The sequence below is a fragment of the Agelaius phoeniceus genome, chromosome 7 (assembly GCF_051311805.1).
Source record: "Agelaius phoeniceus isolate bAgePho1 chromosome 7, bAgePho1.hap1, whole genome shotgun sequence".
In the NCBI taxonomy this organism is placed as follows: domain Eukaryota; kingdom Metazoa; phylum Chordata; class Aves; order Passeriformes; family Icteridae; genus Agelaius; species Agelaius phoeniceus.
The window spans coordinates 43,497,553-43,513,144 of NC_135271.1; the positions used below are offsets into that span (position 1 = coordinate 43,497,553).

At 40.9% G+C, this 15,592-nt stretch overlaps 1 protein-coding gene across 4 annotated transcripts in view; it reads left to right on the forward strand.

The window, feature by feature from the left end:
* The first annotated feature begins 9,592 nt into the window (after positions 1 to 9,592).
* SLC35F5 (solute carrier family 35 member F5) overlaps positions 9,593 to 15,592 on the forward strand; it is a 30,444-nt gene continuing 24,444 nt past the window's right edge. Inside the window, exons 1-4 of one of the 4 annotated variants that reach the window (XM_077181700.1) lie at positions 9,593 to 9,797; positions 11,688 to 11,754; positions 12,894 to 12,964; positions 14,540 to 14,618. The gene's annotated coding sequence lies outside the window, so the exon portion shown is untranslated. The other 3 variants (XM_077181701.1, XM_054636377.2, XM_077181702.1) reach the window with 3 other exon arrangements.

Genomic DNA, 15,592 nt, shown 5'->3' on the forward strand with positions numbered 1-15,592 from the left:
TGTTCAAAAAGCACATGGATGTGGCACTTGGGGACATGGTTTAGCTGTGAGCATGGTGTTGCTGGGCTGGTCTTAGAGGTCTTTTCCAACCTGTATGATTCTGTGAAATCCTATACAGCGCAAATAATCCAGCAACAGCATCTTTCAATGATGCACCAAGTCCAGGTTTGTAAGCACAGTTGGATTGAAGGTGATCTTCTCCTAAACATCCATGCTAACAGAAGTAATTACCATTGCAGAGCATCCTCCTTCTGTTGCCATCTGCCTCCAGGCCGTTTACAATGTAAACACAGAGCAAGGGAATGCAGATGAATACAAATGGATAAGGAATGAGAGGATTAAAGTCAGGAGGAAAGTGTTTCTATTAATCAACAGGTAAACAGAGATGCAGTCTAACAGTTTGATTCAGAGGGAAGGAATTTGCAGACAGCTTTCTATAAGTGTTATACAAATCAGTTGTGGGGCTCCACAGTTTTCCAAGATGTTTTGTATGGTTTACCAGCTACAGCAAATGCTAAGTGTTAAAATTTCACACAAGTACCTCAACCTGAAGAGGTGTGTACCTAGACAAAAGCATTACAAATCCCTTGCTAAGCTGTGTGGGAAGCTTTTCAGCATCCTGCTCGCTCTGGATCGTTTTCATGCAGTTAATGGCCTGCCCTTGAACATGCAGAAAGAGCAACGCTGTGAATCCATATATAAATCCAGGCCTGGGAAGTGCGGTAAAGTGCAAGGGGAAAGCAAAAAAAAAAAACCAAACAAAAACAAAAACAAAACAGAAAACCAAAACAAACAAAACAAAAGGAAGTTCCAGGGGTGGAAGGATTTTGGAAATGCCCAGGAGGGCTGAGAATCTGATGCCTGGATCAGCATGTTGCCATTCAGATTGGTATAAACTGAATTTAAAAGGCACCTTAATATCCAGTACATCACACTGAACAGCCCTTAAGCCCAGCTAAACATGACAATAAAAGTTAGAGAAACAGCCAAAAAAAATCATGTCTAGTTTATCCATTAGATGATATTCCTTTATTGTTAAGTATTTATTATAAAGTATCCTGTTAATCATTTAACCATCATGTTCTGAGTATTTTAATATGAATATGTTTTCCAGTAGTTGAGAGAATACTACAGAGAGCTAAAAATACCCAAAACATTTTATCTACCCAGATAAAGGATGTGTGTAGATTTCCTCCAAGAAGGGCCACAAGCAAGATTACAGTGTAATTGGTTGATTTTGGCATAGCTATAGCAACAGCCGTATGGGAGGCATGTAATTTCATGGAGCTGCACATGGTGAAGTCATGGCAAATTACCAGGAATTCATTTGATGTGGCTGCTTGCCAAAAGTTCAATGTAGATACACTAAAACCATTAACTTTCAAAATATAATTAGTCCATATTTTTTCTAAATATGGACTATTATAAATTTTTCTAAATGAAGGATGAGAAAAAACCCCAGCTATAATTCTTGGTACACTGAAATAAGGTGTGTAAGGAAGAGAGAAACTTATAAACTGGGGCTTGTTTATGTCCTTGGACTGTTGTGATGATAACACCACTATTGCCCATTTTATTTGGTAGGAATAACAGCAAATTGTATATCAAAAGACAAACCTAGAAAAAGAGTTTGATGAAAATGTGATGCCTTAAGAACTTGATGTTCTGGGCTGAGGCAAAATCTGCAAAAGTCTAGGCAAACTGCATTCCTATTTACAGCTTGTTTTTCCATTCAAAATTAGCTATCTGCATGCTGTTATTCTGTTCTTTCTCATAACTTCTTAATCCTTTATATTGCCACTGAAAGTGAACTGGCAGAAGGATGGCAGCAGAATCCCTCCAACTGCAAAGCAGAGCACAAACCTCTGTCCTGGAGTTGTATCTGTACTGGAGGGAAGGAATAGCAGTGCAGAGTTTGCCCATGATCAGAAAACCTGGGCTGCTTTGTGTAATAGAAACATTATTATGTGTTCTCTGTTGCATCTATTTACTTCCTTGGCTGGAACAAATGTGGATTGCTGCCTTTTTCATGTGACTTATGCACTTCAACTGAACTGAGAAACTGAATCAATCACAGCTGTGCATGCCTGACCTGCATCAACTTCCACTTTCACTGTGTCATGAACATTAATTTGAGTAAAAGCCATGAGAACTCGAAAATTGATGTAAAATCACTGTTTTTATTTTTGTGGTCCTTTATTTTTTTCCAAGGATGTTAGCAATGTGCTAAATAAAACCAGTCTGTCGCCAGCTTGCAGTTTAGCAGGTGTTTAACTGTTATGTGAGCTTTTCAGCAGAGCACAGAAGTCCACAGGGGCAAAACTGAGCCTTAAAACAGTGCTAAGTACCAGAGCAAGGAAAACTGGATTGGAAAAGAGGATCGAGGTGAACCTAGTGGGTCATTTCACAAAAGAAATAGCATGAAGAGTCAGAGAGAGTGCAGTGGCACCATGGGGTTTTTTTGCTACCCACCCACTTGAAACTGCAAGTAATTGAATGTGTGACAGGTAGACAAATGGGTTTCTGTTCCGAGACATTTTTCTGGCTTTCACCATTGCTTATCAACTTTTGAGAGGGTTTGGCTGCTAATATTTGACCTCTCATTCTAAATGGCTTTTCATAAGAGTATTGTTTAGAAACCCTCATATTTTATGTGTTTGGATTTCTCCTTGGTGTGTGACTTTTGATAAAAATATATTCTCTTCAGCTGACCCAAACTGTTGACTCCTCAGATTAGCTTTCAGAGGACAATAGATGTGATAAGGTCCTTATATCACATCTATGGTCATTGTGCCACATTACTCTTATTGTATTTACTTTAAGATAATGCAGGGAGGAGAGGAGGGCTAGGAGGAGAATTTGGGACTCACATGGACAGGTGTCCTTCTCTGGATGTAGCAGGGTGCTACTTGAATATGAGGTATCAGTCATCTGGATATTATAGCATCCACAGCTCTATCAGAGAAGCATGGATGAGCACTCTCCAATTGTCTCTAGACAAAATGGAACATAACTAAAAATACTCCTTCTGATGGGTTAAATTATTTGGCTGTCTTCTTTCTAGCAGGATGGGGAATGTTCTGTCACAGAACAGGGAACATTCCCTCCACCAGAGCTGGGGGAAGGCAATGAACAGCTCATGCAGCATCTTTTTCAATTATCACAGCTATCTGCAGTCCAAGTTTCTTATTAGGATGTATGATTTATTTAGAAACAATATACAATGCCACTTAAGTTAGTCAGCAGTGGAACACTTTAAAAATACTGTGTTCTTCGATAAGTGTATAACTCAATCTATTTCTAGTGACAATGCTGCTTGCATACAAAATGGAAACAATTTCAAAGCACTATTTCTGAATGCTGGGTGCTTCCATACAGGGTTTATTGTTTCTCTTTGGTAGTATATAGAGAAACTGTTAACTCATTTCTGTAAAATTGCTTGTCCTGCTCAAAGACCATAGGAAACTTTCCTGAAATAATACCTTAATGAGTCACCAAAAAGTATAAAAGCTGATTTGCAGCTCAGCAGTGCTGTGTATGACACTGTAAGGATCATGTGGATGTCTTTGAAGAAGGCCACAGCCAATTTTTAATGATGTGGTCTTCACATGTCCAGTATCAAAAATGTATCAAAACTAACACATTGTATCCAAGTGTTTCTCTCACTCAGCTGCTTTAAAAACAGTATTAAAAGCAATCACTCTGGTAAATATTGCTAATGAATATGTAAATTAGACAAAATCTTCTAGACAAACAGATTACATTAATTATGTTAGTCCTTACTGTGAGAATAGGGGCATTAAAATCTCTATTTGCAGCACTACATGCCTGTTCAATTTTGTGTGCCATCCTAACAAGCCAACAGACTTGACCTTTATGAACAATACACTTTGAAACCTTTTGGTCTAAAAATAATGCACCAGCAAAGCCCCAAACCAGTAGCTCTGTCCATGCAATTCCTCACCTGATAAAATTTCATTTTTGGTGCAGTTTAGGAGCAGCTGCACTGAGAAGACCAGTGGTGTTAAAATTAGAAGATGTGAAAAACAAAACTTTCCCTCCTGTGTTTCCCTGCAGAACAGCTTCCAGTTTAATCCTTTTGTGGGCTCTCTCTACAGAACCCACATAAACACAGGAGGTCTCCCTTGCTACTGGGGTAAGAATCCACGTGGGACATTGATTCCTTTGCTTTAGCCCTTCCCAGGAGAACCCCTGCCCTCTCTGGAGCATTCTGCATTCCCAGCAAGGGATCAGTTCCCTATTGCCATATTGGGCAATGCTTCCATTCCCTTTGAATACCACCTTATGTTGCAATGTGCCTCCCTGAATCATTGTGATTATTCACCCAGGAATGTGCAGAAGCACAAATGTAAAAATCTGTTCTGTGTTCTGAACATGCGGGGTCACATTAGCAGCAGTTCCATCTGGTTGGACTTGTGCAGAGAGAACTGCTTGACTTGACCTTTAGAAGAGTTGCTTTCATGGGGATATTCAGTGTAAATAAAACTCACTTTTGGCTCTCTCTTAAGGACTGTTTGGTGTTTTTGGCTCACATCTCCGGCAGGACAGGTATTCATGCTCACACATGCATTTCTGCTAGCCCTGGAGTTCAAATGGTTCTCTGGTTGTCAACATGCATGAATATTACACATGCAGTCCACTCCTACATATGATTTCTCTCAATGGCATGGTAATTCAGTAATTCAGAACACTTCCAAAAGGTTTACTTTCCATTTACTTTTTGGTTCGCTTGAATGGGCTTGCAAATGGTTTTTAAAATGTCCTTTTTATAACAATTAATGATCACAACTCATCTACCAAAAATAATTGAGTGATAGCAATTTAATAATTTTCAGTCTGGGAAATCCCATTGCCAATTAAGCTTCCTGTTTTCTTTCCTGTTATAAATCAGCAGAGTAAAGAGACTGAAGTAAGTGATGGCAAGTTCCCCAAACGAGTTGTTTTACTAATCTGTAATTTTATGACTAGCTAATATTTGCAAGTAATATTCGGTAGGAAGCAGAAAAAGCTCTCAGTTCCAATTAATTTTCTACAGCTATTAAAAGTAATGGTTGATAAAAAAAATACAAAAATATTTGTGGTTTTTTCTTGTATTACATCTGCAGAATAACATTTTTCCTGTAAGTGCCAGTAGTTCTCATAGTACTCAGCATAGATTTTATTCAAAATAATACATTTTTAAGCACTAAGATTTCTTAGAGATGGTCATCAGGTAAAGCATTAAGAAAACAGCCATGTAACAGTTCAGCAAGGTCAAAAACACAGAATGTTTGTAAATACACAAAAAAGGGACTGAAAACAGATTGGAAATCATAACTTTAACTGCCTAACTATATTTCATTATTCATATGAATATTTTCATTTCAGCCTCGCAAGAATTGGACCAGAAGGAGAGGAAGGCAGTGAGGATAATTGAGCAATAAAATTACTCCTTCAGTCACAAGAGGCTTCTTGCAAAGCTGGACTTAGGATGTTAGAACACCTCAAAGACAGTTGAGGACAAATATAAGACAGTTAAAACTCAAATAATGCAAAGATGAAATGGAACAACAATTACAAGTTGTGTGACAAGATTATTATCCAGGGGCCTAAACCCAAGCAAAACAAAATATTTTCTGTTATGTCACAAGACTCTGCCTCAGTAAATCCATAATGACTCCGGTGTTACTGGGTTCACAAAGGGGATTTGCCAAATTCATGGGTCCATCAGAGCTATTAAATGCATTGGCTGAATACATCCTTCCAGGTAAGGATGCTGGTACCCATTCGTTTCTAAAATCTGGAAGGATGTGCCATGGAAACAAATCCCTTGTTTCCAGCACCATTTTCCCCAGGCATCCATTCTGAAACACTGGGGATTCTGAGCTGGATGGATTTTTGTCTAACCCAACAGGACAGGGTAACACCCCACTGTCTGCATCCTACACCAAGTCTACTCCTGAACACTCCAACTGTGTCCTTTCCCTAAAGAGAACAGAAGTTGATCAAAACTGACTTTGTCACTTTGGGTTTTTATTACAGTTTCTTCTGCTGCTCTGCCTTGTTCATCAACATGGACATTTTGTTCATCAAAGATCTGTTCCAAATCCTTTTGAAGGAGGCATTTCTCTAAAATAAGTAGATCCAATTCCTTTGTAGAGCTCTATTATGAGACCAACAGAATATTAAATTTCATTCTTGGGATCTGATCTTTTTCTTCCAAATCAGCTTTTATGTTCTTGTAAGTAGAACATATATGAGCAGAAAATAAATTCATATTTTCTTGATAAATGCAATTTAGAAGCTTTGCATGTTTTGTGGATGTTTTATCTTATGAAAATATTACAGTGATGCTGGGCAATAGAATTTTGCTTTGCCTAAAAAAATGCTATGCATGTAACTAAAATATTCACAGCAAGAAAAATAAATATGCAGTATGTGTACACTTTCAAGATACATATTGTTTTATTACATGTGTTTACTAAAATCTAATTCCTGAAAAAGGCTCAGTAAAAACAAAAGACAAATCATTCTCATAATAGTTTCTTTCAGAGAAGACACAAGATCATCACATGAATTTTACAATAGGAAGCAAATTACTTAATCAAGAGCTAAAAATACAGAAGTCCTGTGATATTTTTGAGTGTAATAATAACTACAAACTTCTGAGCTTTTGACAATGCTGACCTGTTTCTCTCAAAATTCCCTAGAAACTATAGTGTAAGTGCTTCATCCTGTGGTGAAGAAATCTTGGCACTCAACCTGAAGGACAACAGTGCCCTCCTGTTTGCCTGCCCCACTCAAAATGCTTCAGATCAGAGCCTTGACAAGGTGGATTTAACTGTGCTGCCATTTTGAGGTGCAAACTGCTGCATTGCCTCCTAAAGAAGAAAACTCATACACATGAGAGGCCACGTGGAGCTATACCCAGAAAGCTGCTCTTAATTCAGGTGGGATTTCATGTGCTTTCCACTGTCAAAGGAGACTAAAGCATAAAAAGAGAGAAAATCTGCATATCACAGATATTTTGTCATCACTACTGCTGATCACTGTGGGAAAGCATTTTCCATGGACAGCAAACCAAGTTTTTTCTCTTAATCAGGTAACATAGAAGAGCCTGGGAATCTCAGCCTTCCCTGCTGCCTTGTTTATTCCCCCTGTTCAAATGCAGCAGGGATTTTTTTTTCATATAAAACATTCACCCCATTTTAATATAAATTATCTATAATATTTTTCAATATATTATTTAGTAAAGGCACTATTAGATGTAGGAAAGTATTACAGGCAGTTTCTCTGTCACAGTGCTGTAGTCATAACTCTTTGGTTTTCTCTTCAGGTTTGGCTGCTGATGAACTGACTGACCTTGGAAAAGCTGTGTAAGTTACTGAGTTTCTGTATAAATACTAAACAAAGACCACGAAAATTAGAGGCTGTGAGATGTACACACGTTTTTTTCTGTTACATTGTATTTATTTTCAACTCCTCTGAATTCCACAGAATGCACCATCAAGAGGACTGCTATTTTCCTGAAACTTTGTCTAAGAACTTCACCTAAAATCTATTTAGTTGTAAAGTCACAATTTCAGGGAAAAGCACCAGGCTGCACATTTTGGCAATTTCATTTTGGCCAATAGTGATAATGAGGCCACAAGAACAAATCAATACTTTATTTATAATGTACACTCAGAGTACATCAAAAAAGGACAGTTTGAACAAAGAGTATAATTCACTGCATGTCCTTGTGCCATTTATGCTATAAATGCCTCGGGGTAGGGATTGTATCTTACTACTTCTAACAACCATTTTTATGGGGCATCAAACTTGTTGGATGTCTCTTAGTGCCACTGTATGCAAATTAAAATACAGCTGGATTGTGAAATTCGGCTCACAAAAAAAGCCCAGACCAGTTTCACACTAGAAGTTCTTCAAGTTTGGGGTTTGTTTTTTTGTTTGTTTGTTTTTTTAAGCTTCTTGTTTTTTTAAGAAGTAACTTTTGTTTATCTACAGGGAATAAGCCCAACAGCAAAACTCACCCAGATATATGATGATAAGCTATCACATTTTTATATGAGAGGGAATGGATTTTTTCAATCACTAACCTATAGGAAGGGTGAAATATCCTGTTTGATTTCAACAGTTTGTAAGTGTGAGTAGCATTTAAAATAACTTCACAGCTATATCATATATATCATCTAATAACAATTAAACACCTTCTTCTTCATGTATATATATTGCTTACTATTGTTTCCTAACAGTTTTTGCTATAAAATTTCCAAAATATGTAATAGCTAAATTTTGCCAAAAGCTTTATTTTTGTTAGCAGGTGAATATTGAATAATCTGCAAGATGTGACATACACTTAGTTATCTTTAGGCTGGTATTGTGAGCTTAATTCTTAAATAGTAATCAACACTGACTACAGAGAGTACTAATATTGACTACAAAATCAAACCAAACAGGACCAGGATCTGAGTTTGCAATTTCATCTAAGCCTGTGAAAGTTCATTTAATTCAATGTTTTTGATAGACTTTGCCTAGCATTTCCTTTTGCAGCTTGTTAGTCACTAACATATACGTCTTGAAGTTTTGCTTTAATTTAGCTTGCATGTCTACACAATATCACTTTTTTATGCTCTTAAACGTGTGTTGATAGTGAAGCCAAAAATATAATAGTTGCCACTGCTTTCAGGTCCTGTGAGATTTTGTATCACAGAATGTAAAGATTATGGTAACTATGAAACTAAGATTCACCACCTCGCTGCATTTTAGGACATTTCTCAAGGGTCTTGCACACTTCTGTTTTGCTTCTTCCCCTTTTTAATTTTTTTTTTTTTTTTGACAGACTAGTTTCAAGCTCCATTTCCACTTCTCCATCTCTAGTTCTTCACTCCGTGCTCTCTTCCTCCGCCTTCTCTGTTCCTCCATATTTTAGTTTTTTGGGGTTATTTTGTGGGTGGTATTTTTTTTTTCTGTCTTGCTTATGTTAAAGTTTTGGAAGAGGCTGTATAAATGTCTGTGCCCAGAGCGGGGCTGCCCGGAGGGACAGGGGGCCCAGCGGGCACCGCAGCGCAGCCTCGGGCTGCGGGCAGGATGGGAACGGGATGGGAACGGGGATGGAAACGGGGATGGGAACGGGGATGGACACGGGGATGGACACAGGATGGGAACGGGATGGGAACGTGATGGGAACGGGATGGGAACAGGGATGGACACGGGGATGGGGATGGGGATGAAGACAAGGAAGGGGGAAGTGATTCGGCCTGGGATGGAGATGGGGACGGGGCCGGTGAAGGGAATGCTGATAGGAATGGGGTCGGTGATGGCAATGGGGACGGGGATGGGAATGAGTGACAGTGATGGCAACAGGGATCGGAATGGGAATGGGCACGGGGATGGGCTTAGGGATGGTGATAGTGACTGTGGTGAGGACGGGGATGTGGATGTGGATGGGGATGATGACGATAACGGTAGTGGGGACAGGGATGTGGATGGGGATGGGGACGGTGGTGGGAGCAAGGATGATGACGGTGACAGTGGTGAAGGCAGGGATGTGGATGACGGTGGAGACGGAGATGTGGCCAGGGCTGTCCCCGCCGCCCCTCCCGCACCGGGCGGGGGGCGGGCAGCAGGACAGGGCTGTGGAGCTGCTGGCCGAGCGGGTCGATGGGCCGGCCCGCGGGCGGGGCGGGCGGGGCGGTCGCTCGCGGGCTCGGGGATGGATTGCGGGTGTCCGGCGCGGGCGGGCGGTGCCGCCGCCGGACGGAGCGCGGGGGGCACCGGGCCCGGCGCGGCCTCAGGTACCGGGAGCGGGGCCGAAACCGGAGCGGGGCCGGAACGGGCGGGTCCCGCCGCTGCCGGGGATACCGCGGGCGAGAGGCCCCGCAGGGCTGAGCGGGGCCGGGCCCGGGAGGGAACTTTGTCCCTTCGTGCGGGAGGGGGGGCCGGGGGTGTGTGAGTGCTCCGCGTCCCGCCGGCCCTTGGCCCCGGCCGCCCGTGACAGCGCTGTGGGGAACGCGCCCTCCGCTCCCTGGCGCGGGGGAGCTGCCCTGGGCGCGCTGGGGGTGTGTGGAGGGTTCCGCTGTGCCCAGAGCGAGCCTGTACCCGCGGCAGTGCGGGCAGTGACCGTGGCCCTGGGCTCGGCACCGCCTCGGCCGCCGTGCCCCGCTCCGTGCCCTCGCTCCAGGAAAGACTGAGGCTCTGGAGCGTGTCCGGGGAAGGGCAGCGGAGCTGCTGAGGGTGTGGAGCACAGCTCCTGTAAGCAGTGCCCCAGGGAGCTGAGGGAGTTTAGCCTGGGTTAGAGGAGGCTTTGGGGAGACCTTGTTGCTCTGCACAGATCCCTGACAGGAGCCGGGCGGGGGTCGAGCTCCCTGGCAGCAGTGACGGGACAAGAGCACACGGTGTTAAACTGCGCCAGGGGAGGGTCAGGTTGGGCATTGGGAAGAATTTCTGTGCAGAAGGTTGATTAAACAATGGAGTGGGCTGTCCGGGGAGGTGGTGGAGTTGCCATCCCTGGAGGTGTTTAGGGAAAGCCTGTGCCACGGTCTGGTTGACAGGGTGGTGTTTGGTCATGGGATGGATTCGATGATCTCAGAGCTCTTTTCCAACCGAATAGATTCAGTGATTCTGAGCTGGCACAGCTGTCCTGCCTGGCTGGGGCTGTGAGGGGTATGTGCTTCCTCTGCTTGGGCTGCAGCTCCCTTTCCTTTCCCCCTGCAGTTTCCAGTGTTCTACTTGTGAGTTTCTAGTCATTCTTCCTCCCCCGAGGTCCCCAGGGCTTGAGCCATATATCTTTTCTCTTAGGCATTCACTTTTCTCTGAGTGCATTAGGAAGACTTACTCATTTCCTTCTCTTTGTTCCTGCTACTTTTCCCCAAAGATATCTGTGGGCAGGAAGGAGACTCCTGTTCACTCCAAGTGCAGTGATTTCGTGGTTTTCTCCCTTGCCTGGAAGGCTCGGCTTCCAGCTGCCAGGGTGTCTCTCTGCAAGCTGCCCTGCTGGTTCTTATCAGGAGTCTGTGTCTGTATATCCTGTGACAAAGCACGATATGTTTAGTCCTTGCACTAGACGAGATTAGATCTGCAGCATGTGAAATGGATGTCATTTGTAATCCTTAGCTGATGTTAAATGTGGAGCTACTGGTGGCTGGGATTCCTCTCTATGTAGTGAAGCTTAGAGAGGCCTTGGCAGCTTGACATGGAGTTTTTTCTCCTAATGTTGCTGGACAAGAATAACAAGGAGGTCAGTGGATGTTCTGCTTGTCAGATTTCACTCTGCTGACCTGAAACTGGGGTATTTCCAGCTCATTCAGTCAGACTTGAACAGGGTCACAGCCTTGCAGGGGGTGCTGGGGGGGTTACTGAGAGCTGAGTGCTTGGATGGGCTGGGAGCTGGTAAGGACCCTGAGGTATAAAACAGATTAATGCTCTGCACTACTAGTTCTATATAGGAAAATTTGTTTGAAGCATTGTTTCATGAATTTTGAGTAAGTGCTGAATAGGAAGCTTTCATTTCATTGGTGAAAATGTTTAAACATTCTTGTTCTTTTTATTCCTCAAATGCCAATATCCAGCTGTGCCATGACAGTTTGATAGCATAACTGTTACATATCAACAGATTCCTAAACCATACCTTTGATTAAGCTAAAGTCTCTTATTCTGGTAGTAAAATTAATGTGTTTTCTGTGCAGACTTTGGTCTTGTGTAACTTCCTATGCAGATGGGAGCAGTGATCTCTACTTGCAGAACTCAGTACTGGTATGGAAAACTTGGTTGCTTTTTTAGATCTTTTGTTTTGCTATATTCTAAGATCCTACAGGAAGCTTTATTTGAGTAAAAATGACAGGGCTGCAGTGAATGTGACAGTCATGTTGCATAAGGCTCACTTTTCCATCTCTTCTGAATATTCTTGCCTTTGCTCTCACCTCATGGTATCCTTTGGAGGTTGAGTAGACATCAGAATTGTGTTAGGTTAATGTTGCTTTAATGTAGGCTTACAGATTTTGACATATAAATGTAAATAATTTTACTTTCAGTTTTGTTTTGTTTTTGTTTTTTTTTCTGGTTAAAGTGAAAGCAGTGTCTCTGTTTCTTTTATCTCAAAAGCAATCCAATATGAAACAAGACATGATGACAGAACATGTTAAAAGGGGGAGGAGGTTGTATCCCAGAACTTGTATTGTTGGAGCAGCTGGTATAACTGGAAAAACTAAACCCATTTATTTTGCCTGCAAGCCTTATCTTGATATGTTGTCTTTCAGCTTGTATATGAAATAATCTTGAGTAAATACAAGGAAGAATTTCCAGTTGACTTGCTTGCACCATGGCTTGTGACTGAGATGCTGTTCTGTGTCTTTTGGCATTCTTGCTATGTCTTTTTTTCTATTTTTTGGTGGTGGAGGGGAGAGACAGGCTGTGTGTTTTCCTCCTGGAACAGCCAGAACAGCAATACTTCTGTTTTGCAATGATTTGGCAATTCTTTGGCCTATAATGTTTTCTTCTCTAATTGTCAGTGCAATAAAAGTTTGAGAATTTCATGTGATTTTCTCTTCTTGGGCGGAGCTTGTAATGTGGAAATAATCTGCACAAAGAAACATTTGATGCTGTCCCCATAAGCTTGCACATGAAGTATCAATGGTGCAGTTTTATTTCCTGCCCTCAGAAGTTGCTTGTTTCATGTTCAGGAGAGGAGAGTTGGACAGGCTGCTGAGCCTGTTGCCTTCAGTGCAGTCAGCTGTGTGCACATGCACTGTAGACTACACAGTGAGGCTGCTTTCTATATCTTTTGATATCATAAATTGAAGTGGTGGATCTTCTTACATGATCTAGGGTACTGCAGCGTTTTAAAATCAAAGTACAGTGTCATGACAAGAAAATTTTTAATGTTTGTTTTTCAGAAGATCTTCATGTAACTGGCTGAAAAATGGTTCTGCAAGATGACAGCACCAACTCTAAGACTGTTGGAATGGTAAATAAATTTAAAAAAGGAGACTTTAAAAGGTCTCATTGCTGTTTGCTGAAAATTATAATTATATTAACAAAAGTCTTTTAAATGAATATTCCTTTAAATGTCAGATTAGAGCTGGTATGCTTAAAGTTACACCATGTGGAAAGCATATTATTTCCTAATAATGGAAACAAAGGACAAACATGCTTAAGTTTCTGCTCTATTAATAGAGTAGAATATGATATTTACTTTTAAACCATAATTTTTATTGCAGTTTCTGTGTCTTCTGGTGGCCTAAATTTATCATAACTTTTTGCACTTGATAAATTAAATGTTCTGTAAGGGTAAAGCCCTACAATAAAAATGCCAAGGTTGTGGCTTCAGTCCCTGTGCCATTCGTTTAAGAGTTGGACTTTATGATCCTTGTGGGTCCCTTCCAACTCAAAATACTCTGTGATTTTGTGATTAATTGCCTTGGTGTGCAGGATCTACAGTGAGCATTGTCTTTATGGAATAGAAGATGGATAATCACATGCTTTTGTCTTTAAAAAATACATCTTCCAGTTTGTTGGGTCTTTTTAAGCAGTTATGATAATTTGGTAAACTGTGGAAAAGGTTTGAACTTGCTGTGTGTAAATGTTGAGTTCAATGGGGGCTTGTGGGGTCCCTCTTAATGAGTTACCTCTTAATCAAAGAGGTGAAAAGCATGAATTTAACTATTGCTCCCTGTTAGCAGTTTACAAACTCTCAGCCATGCTTGACAGGTGATCAAAAGCTAATTTTGGGTAAGCATTTAATTCTGCCCTTGGTGTCACTTCTGCTGGGGATACTAATTTGAGACTCCTTAGCATAGTGTGTGACTCCTGTTCACCCTAAAACAGAGCTTAGCAACATTTCACATTAATAATGACAATAAAAATTCCAGCACTTCCAGGCAATAAAACTTATGGCTCTATTTTGTATAATGTTTCTTTTCCTATAAAACAGTGGATTTTATTGAATGTGCTTATAGAATCTGAGTTTAAAAATGATAAATAAATTTTATGTAAGACGATGTTTTGTTTTAATACAATAAAATGCTGTATCCATTTAAGGAAGGAAAGATACTGGGCTTTCACAAGACATAACATGGAGGTGCTTTATCTTTCTAGATTATTTTAAGGCAAACAAGGCTGTATGTTCTTCCATTACCTTCTTAGTTCTAATGTTTAAATTCTTTGCTTAGGAATGTGCACTGGAGAAATAGTGCCTTTCTCTGCATAGCTTAGAAAATCAGAATTTAACATCATCAGGTTCTTGTTCCTCATGTGAACCTCCTAGAGTCAATTAATAAGGAAGGGATTGTGTTCTTTGTAATATCAAAATTAGGTAAGGATCCTGTTTTCCTGCAATTCAGGGCTGCTCTGCATTTTTGATGCAGACCAGTTCTTAAGGTTCTAGATCTGTATGTCCCCAACACTTAGGGCTTGAGCTGCAGAAGAACTTGTAGAACTTGAAATTTTAGACAGTATTTTGCAAAGATAAATGCTTAATAAACCTGTGCACATTGCACATGATGTTTCACACTTTGCTTTTTTTTTTTTTTTTTTTTTTTAGGAGACTGTCTTCACTTTGACATGAAGTGTGAAGTTTGTTAGTCACCACTTTTGTTCCTTTTTTACAGTTATTGTGGAAGGTAATGTGACAAAAGTCTTGTTCTTGTGTGTTCATTTCTATCAGAACATATTACCCTCAATGTACAGAAGGCAAACATTAAAGTGTGGAATTGTATTTCATTGCAAGTTAGTGAGTACTGTTAATAAGTGGGACAATGTGTCTGTCTAAAACTTCTCAAAATAGTACTTTTAAGCTGTCTTTGCATTTTGTGTGATGTTTTACATGGTTTTAATTCTGTCCTAAAACTTAGTATTCAGGTTTCAGTAGGCTTTTGAATTTCTGCTGAACTTTACAGGCATTTTAGTATTGCTGCTTGGTAACTTTTTTAGTCAACTATTAGCTTGAAGGTGATGGTGCTGCACTTCATAGTCACCTTTTCTTGTTAAGCTTTTTGCCTTGTTAGGGAAGGATCAAGCAAAGGCTATATTAGGCACACAGAAATGTTAAACAGCTACTTGGTAGTCAGATGAGAAGTAATAGCTGCTCTTACTGCAACATAAAAAAATTCCAACTTCCAAGGCATAATTATGGGCTCTTTATTTAGAATTTTAGCATCTACTTAGCAAAGTTACAGAAGAAATGGTGTAAAATATGCATAGACTCTGAATAACTTTATGTGTAACCTCTTATCTAAGAAGTGCTGGATGTTCCATCATCCTTTACTTTGCTCCTGTTGAAGGATTTTAAAGCAAGGGATTTGTTCAAGCCTAAGGTAGACAAGCTGAGCACAAGATTAAACAGCTGCAGAATGTGACTGTTGTCTGTGCACGATCTCTGTTCACAGAGTGTGCTTTGAAGCAGCCTGTGGTGAGAGCAGCAGAGCTGGAGGTGTGAGGGGACATCTGATGTGGACATGTCCAGTTGATCAGGCTGGGCCATTCCTTCCTGTCTCCCCAGCTCCCTGTCCCCTCCTGCCTGCAGCACAGAGCTGCTGGAAGGCTGCAGTGCTTTCTCTTTCTAGGGTCATTTCCCATTCTCCTGCCTGACAGGAAT